The sequence below is a fragment of the Danaus plexippus genome, chromosome 27 (genome assembly GCF_018135715.1).
Source record: "Danaus plexippus chromosome 27, MEX_DaPlex, whole genome shotgun sequence".
NCBI classification, from domain to species: Eukaryota; Metazoa; Arthropoda; class Insecta; order Lepidoptera; family Nymphalidae; genus Danaus; species Danaus plexippus.
The window spans coordinates 4,068,471-4,076,826 of record NC_083555.1 but is presented as its reverse complement, the minus strand read 5'-3'; positions in this window follow the sequence as shown (position 1 = coordinate 4,076,826).

Below are 8,356 nucleotides of genomic sequence, written 5' to 3'. Positions count from 1 at the left end.
AAAACAAGATATTTCCGTCCCGTCTTCAAAACATATTCAGCTGATGGTGTTTAATCATAAGGATGTTACGTAAGGTGTTACATTTTTAGTTATTACATGTTGCTTGTTTCTTTTTCTAATAGATATGTTTTTTTTCATGTCTTTATTACATACGTCCAAAGTCATTCAGCCATATTGTTGTTTATGATACCGAAATAGCTTTAAAAAAATATTAATTCAAAAATATTCATGCTAATGCCTAATTTTACCATTTCAATGTTTGCATTTTTGTCTATTACCGTAAGTTACATTTATAGAGTTTTCAATGCGGGATGTAGGCATGAAATGTTATTGGATTTTTAAAATATCTAATTGATATAAGTAAGAAGTCTATAAAAGATTTTAAAAAATAAATAGAAATAATCTGTTCACACAGTTATTCAATTGTTTGAAGATTTGTCAAATCTTTTAATACATGCTCTATTTATAGATATGAGCCTAATTTTGTTTCTTTCATAAATATTGTAATAAACAAGTTATTATTATATTATTCATAATAAGTAATAAATACAATGAGATCTAAGACTTTGGCGAGTCATTTAAATAAAACCTTTTCGGATTTACTACGCGAATTTTTTATTATTTTAAACTACATACTCCCGACGTTTCGGTTACTTTTCAGCAACCGTGATCACGGGCAGACAAGATGTGAGTGTCTGTCAGTAAAGAAGATGGCTGGAATCTATCCAACACCTGGGACCCCCTCCTTAAAAATATAAAATCCCATGTCCGTGATCACACCGCAGGACCTCGTGACACCGTAAACGCATTCTGCCGGCATCCAGAGCGGTATGCCAAAAAATTAAGAAATCGTTGGCGGTAAATGATAAATAACAGGACCAACTGACAGACATTCACATCTCGTCTGCTCGTGATCACGGTTGCGGAAAAGAAAGTCGTTAGTAGGGATGTAGTTTAAAATAATAAAAATTCGCGTAGTAAATCCGAAAAGGTATTAGTTTTAACTAATAAATACGTTTTTTTCAACATGAGCAATATTTTTAAAGTTTCAACACATTTGTTAACATATAACATTATAGAGATACTATAATTACAGCCATACTCGTAACTTGCGTATGTTTAAATTGTATTGAATTTCCTTCTATTATGAAATTTCTATATTAATAATAACATAAAATATGCTTATAATAAACTGTTGAATATAAGGAATTTATAAGCAAAGTCGTTCTTTTTATTTATTTGTTGTTAGTAATAGTAGTTATCGTAAGTATATGCATTTCAATATATGCACATATAATTACTCCGCTATGTTTAAGATACGATTATTTAGTAAATTTTTTTTATGGAGTTTCACTGTGGCTAACCGTTAAAAGAATCATATATATAAAGATGATTTTTTTAATATAATGATTAAACCTTTTTAGTCTTGTCCGTTGCCTCTTTTGTTTTTGATTTTATAAATATCTTCAACTTAATTGATATCAACTTAATTGATAGAAGCATTCTCTATATCTCATCCTGTGCGACGTTGCCGAAAAGGTAATTCTAATATCAGCTTTATAAAGTTATAATTATGAAAATTTATAAACATACGGACACATATTTTTTATTAATATATAAGTTTCAATCAATAGAGGAATTAAATAATTTAATGTTAAGATATCAGTCGAGATAATAATCAGATCACAGATGACTTCCTTTGTCTTATTTGTGTTCCATTTTGAGTAGATAAAATTTTATATAAGTAGAATTAAAAAGTGTACATGATTTAGCACATAATAACCTTGTCTGTATGTAAATAAATCCAGAATTAAAGAATCTATAAAACACCTACGTGTAGAGTAAGTAAAGCGTTTTTTTGTACAATAATAATGTTAACACAGAACTCCGCCGTTAATTCTCTCGTCCATATTGTAAATATCATTGAATCATTCTAATCATATTAAGACATTTCTAGCCATGTGTTTAAACAAAACGGTGTACCAACACACAAAGGCGGCGCGTTTGCTCATTTCGTTCCATTCTTTATATTAAAAGAACCCAAAAAACACACAATTGTGCAATCCGTACGCGATAAAAGACCCAATACGGAACGCATTAAAGGCGGGAGATTGTGTTAAGTGTTCTGTCAAATAATTTATTGAATATGGTCATTATATGCTTATTTGTGGGCTTTGTGATTTTTTGTAGGGGAAGTGAGTTGAATAGTGTGTAGACATCTTGTTTCTGGTGTAACTAAGTGTCGTTTGGTGATCTTTTGTCGTATGTTGCTATGAACTACATCGGAGGACATTTTCACTAATAAAAATAACATTAAACAGTGACGTCTTGAAGGTTAGTATTGATATTTCTTTGCAAACGTCGATTATTCACATATTTTACAGCTCAAGTTATGTTCAGAACAAAAAATAAATGTACGGAACCGAATCACGGTTATTCCTTTGTGTATTTTTTTTATTAACCGGCAGTCAAGAGCAGTTCTTAAAGCTTCATAGTTTCATCACAATGGAGATGTCAAAGATAAGATGTTTGTTAGTTTTTATGAACTGTATGGGATTAACGAGATTTGATACGAAGATATTTAAAATGGATACAAGTTGTAACTATTATTAAGTAGGTAGGTAGGTATTTCTTTGTTATATTAAAATTAAAAGACGATCAATTGACTTCGATAAAACATTTCACTTATCCTATGTGTTATAAATTATATGATAAACATTTTTTAATTAATATTATACTAGAATAATTTTTTTAAGGAAATATATTAATCATTGTTGTGTACGTCATTACATTACCAATAGGAGCACTAAGTCACTAACACACAGTTTACGAAAAGGGACTTTAACCAAATTTAGAAGGAAATAGCTGCACAAAAATTGTATTTAAATAAAAAATAATTTATAAAATAACCAATCATTCAAATACATTAAATGATATTCCATTTAGTGTAACGCGCCCCAATGAACTTGAGTGTAATAAACACCCTCTTAGGATGAATGAGGGTGAGAGGGTGACACAATGACACCCCTAGCGCACCGTAACGACATAATTGAAACCACAATAGATTACAATTATAATACATTTGAAATAAATTCATGAGCTCCTTTAAATAAACTTACCTTACGTCACGTACCCGCTTGTTATATATGGTTATATTGTATGAGAATATATATATTTTTAAATCCGAAAATATTCGTCTTATTTAAACATTATAAACTAACTCATGTTACACGGTTCCGTATATAATTAGATAATAATAAAATTCTAATAACAAGACATCGTTCATTTAAAAACATTTTAATAATATATCCACATTGAGACCGTGCCGGTTTTTATTAATTCCTGATATAGCTGCTGATATTGAACAATGTTTTTATTAGGCGAGAATCAGTTTAATAGTTATTTGGTAACGCATAAACAAACATACATTGGTAGGTATAACAACAATATGGTTAAACGCACTTCAGTTCAAACCACGGTTCTTGACTTGCGCTCGGTTAAAATATAAGTTAGGGTAGAGAGGAACTTTAGCTATTGCTATAAGTAAATGAATGTATATAAAAATTATTAAAAAATATATCATTATAAAACATTAAAGCTATTAGGACACTTAGACAAATTAAATACTGGCAAGTACTTACTACTGTGATTTTTTCGAGTCATATGTACTTTCTAAGAGTATTTAGACACCATTGACAGGTGAAGGAAAACATCGTGAGGAAACCTGGACTTCAAAATCGCCAATGCGCCTTGAACGAGCGTGGTGATTAATGCTCTAACCTTCTCCATGCGAGTAGAGGCCTTTGCTCAGCAGTGGGCTCTCAGGCTGATGATGATGATAGAACAAACTGTTACAATTATATCGTTATCGTAACCTCGGAGTAAGATTTGATAGCACTTACGTTGTTTACAAACATACTTAATTAAGTATTATTTAGAACAACGAAGTATATACAAATAATGAAACACTATCTATATATATATTATATAATCTGCAGTATTCAAGTCATCTGTGAATCCAGTTCACACCAAGCAGGTCCCAGGCCCAGGCCTCCCCTGAGAGACCTCCGGCACGTAACACTATCAGCCGCCCACCGTGTTTAATGTTTATATTTATACGACATACGATATAGAAAATTGTTACTCACACAATAACACATACCTACTCGCACCTAGTATCTGAATTATGTGAATTTTTGGTAAATTTTGATATTTGAATTTCCTTTAAATTATCCTAGTTACTGTATTTTTTGATTTGATTAAAAGTAATTTAATTTCATATAAATATATACATATATATATATTTGTACGTTATTACTTACGAATTCATACGTACACATAATAACTTTATTAATCGTCTTTCATATTTACTAAACAGACATCCTAAATATATATGATAAAAAAAATATATAGTAATATATATTTTATATAACAAAACTATATTAAATATAAGAAAAGTAATAATATATGTGATTAATTAAATAAGAAATAAATTAACAGCCTGCATGTTTAAACTTATAGGTAACTTAAACTTAACGGTATTGTAGAGATTTTTTTTTTATCTGTTAAGAGTTCTAACAATTTCATCAAACCCTACTTAACTAATAACATACCAAAAGTTAACTTACAAGGTACCAAATGTTAGTAACGAAATGCCTCCTCTACAATCACCTTAACTAACTTGAACCATGATTGTAAGACATTTTTTTTGTTGTTCATATCTGATAACGAAATTAACGAATGTAATTTTTTTTTAACATTAAACATATAAGTTTTTACTATAATATTACTTGAAGCTTTATTCTCGTTATGTGTATACATATGTATTGGTATTTTGTTAAGGAAATATAATCTCTTTAAGTTATTTAATGTCGCTTAACAGTAGGTAGGTACACAATCTCAGTCTACTGATTGTTTTAATCGAAATTATCCTCCCAATATTACGTATGTAGTTTGCGACTCCGTATTTATGTTTGGGACTCTTCTCGATAAAAATTCCTTTGCGGATTTTGATGAAGATTTTTAGTAAAATAGGTTACATATGAGAGTGACATATAGACAATATAGCCTTTAGCCTGAAATTCAGTGAAGTTATGAAGCTAATACTACAGGAACAAGACGTAACGGTAACAGTAATAGTGTAGTCACGCGACGCACACTACAGATGTTGCTGACGATTGGTTGTTGATACATAAGCATCTATCAGCTGTGGCGGCCTGGAGGTTAAGGGTCCGTCTCTCATACGTGAGGGCGCGGGTTCGAAACCTGGCAAGTACCAATGTGATCTGTTCCGAGTCATATGTACGTCTAAGAGTATTTAGACACCACTGACAGACGGTGAAGTAAAACATCGTGAGAAAAGCCTGGTGTTATAATTTCAAATTATAAGATTGAAATCGCCAACCCGTCTTGAGCAAGCGTGGTGATTAATGCTCTAACCTTCTCCAAGTGAGAAGAGACCTTTCCTCAGCAGTGAGCTCCGATAGGCTGATGATGATGATGATGAAGTACCTATTGTGGTAACAAAAAAAAAGTCCAACAAAATTAAGTATACTTAAAAATTTAAGTTATAAAATAGCTATTACAAAAAAAAAAGTTGAAATGTATACATACATCAGTTTAAAATATCACCAATAAAAGTATAGAAATAAAACATTGTTAATATGAAAATATATTGCGTTCTAATGTTACAAGACCGGCGTTCCGAGAAATGCGGCCAGGAGGGACCTACTCGGATACTTTATCGACGGAACACCTCTCCGAGATTGTGTTAAAATTATTTATAACATCATAAAAATTATATTATATACTAAATCACTAGAGTTCATTGAATAAAAAATGTTAGTGATTTTGATTCCAATGTGGGTAGTCTTCTAATGTGTTGCAGTAAATTTTGTGCAACGAAACTCCGTCGATGATTCAAAATAAATATTTTAAATTTGGAATCACAACCGTCGATGAGGATTTAAAAATATGTTCCAAATTCAAAATAATAACTGAACATCATTTGATTTGCGATGATGTTCCCGCTTCAAACGATGGCCTGTCAATATAAAATGTAAATCGATATTCTAAATTCAAAATCACAAGTCCTATTACTAAAGTAGAGTTCTGACAAAGGAGGTTTACACCGAGGAGGCTTTATTTTTTTTTAATTCAAACGACAGTAGAGTTGTGAGGTGTGAGGTCGTGTCGGTAGAGTGAGACGGATAGCTGCATTGAGGCTCTCGAGGTGGGCGGGTCGGACAACCTCCGCTACACCCAGTCCGAAAGATTTTCACTATATTGATGATAATTTTTTATATTATATATAAATTCGGCTTATAAAGAATATAATAAATACAGATGGTAAAATTAATAGACAATGTTCCTCTTTCAAAAAGTTTTATACCTATATTTTAAAAATTTTACGTGGAAAACAAATCTTTGCCTCATGGATGTTTGAAAAATATAAATAGGTACATGTTAACAATATGATAAAGTTATATAGAAGCTGTCTCGTGTTATTATTTTAATTAAACTCAGTATCAATGTTGGGGAATATTACAGAAAATCCTAATTTAAACATGCCCAAAGCGTAGCGGTATCAGTTACCCGATTGTACAACAAATAAGATAAATGTTAACCGGATTTAATTTATAATGAACCTTGTTACACTGTGTTAAAATCGAGATTGTTATGTCATATAATTTTTAGTATGGTAACAATTTCGTGTATTAGGTTATTGACAGAAATAATTTTCATATAAAATTCTATCAGTCTTTAAATATACTCTTAACTAACTCTATTTTCACCGGAATTAAAGTTTTCTATTTTGTTTCTTAAGAATAAATAACTAAACTTATACTATTAATTTTTAATATAAAAAAAAAATATTCGAAAAACAAATCTATCAACCACTTAAGACCTCCCATATCCAACCGATACATCAAAACTGCCTTGCTCTTACCACGTGTTTCATACTCGCACTCAACACAGGTAGTTTAAAGTCCCTCATTAATTAATATTCTCACATAACATCAAAGGGTAGAAGCAATGAAATAGTAACTCTCTATTTCATTGCTTAGAAGGTATCTCTGTAATCTGGAAATTTTGTTATCCTTAAGTAAATCAGAATAAAGCTTTCTTGACATCGAAATATCATTTATATAAATATTCTATTAATTTTTTTTTGAACTAGTATTTTTTTACTTAATACTGGGAACAAACAGATATCAGTCTCCTCACCCTCAGATCACTACATCTTCCTGCTTCCTCTCTTTAAAGTGTTTGAGGTCAACTTATAAAATTTGTATTAATATAATGAACGACGCGACGAGATTTAAGATTTTCGCGAATTTTCATTGAAAGAAAACTAATATTTTTCGCTTTTAAAAGCGCAGTAATAACGAAAAATATTCGTTTTATTGCAATAAAAGACGTTCTTTCGATATATGTAAGTGACATTCTATCATAGAAGAAGCGTTTCTGATCATTTACAGCTTTTCAATTATATCAAACAAATTAATTTACTGAAAAACAGATAAGTACAAATATATATCGTATTTCTATTACGAGAAAATGTTTAAATATTCACTTTTTCTGTTCAGTTAAAGTAACAATAACAACGAATGATTCATTTATTGGGACACATACGGATAATATTACAATAAGTTATCTCATTAAACTTATTTACCAGGACAGGTTCCAAGGTTATTTTAACATGAAAGATGAGAGATAGATATAATTTATATTAGATAAGAAAAAATAAAATATACCAAGGAGATTAACATCGAAAAATATCAAGACAATAATCACTTATAAATTAAACTATACCAGAATCTTATTTTACATTATATTATTCTAAACATTGCTCTTAAAACTACAAATAAAATCAATGTTATTAAATAAATGATTATAGTTATTGCAAACAACAATACGTTTTTTTGCAATAATTAGTTCCCCGAAAAGGAACATAAAACGATTGTTTTAGACTTTTAATGTAACAAAACCGTCGAATTAACTATTCCAGGCAAACTGAAACGCCTTAGGCCAGGCTCAATGTAGTGTCTTTATTATCTAAACGCCTGTAAAATATTTAGAGTTATCTCTAAACCTAGCATCACCATTATAGAGTTACCTAAAACATATATTATTTTGTTTTACCAATCGCTTAAAATCAATCCCTTATCACAGCTAAATCTGCCCCCACCAAACCCTTTCTCAGAATTACGTCGACGCCAATGGGGGTCTGCCCCCATCAGATGGTTATTTGTTATGGAGGTTGTTATGGTGTGAATGGACCGGAAATAATCACATGAAGTAATACACATCAATAATGTGTATTCATTTTATAAAGCTGAAGAGCGTTTGTTTG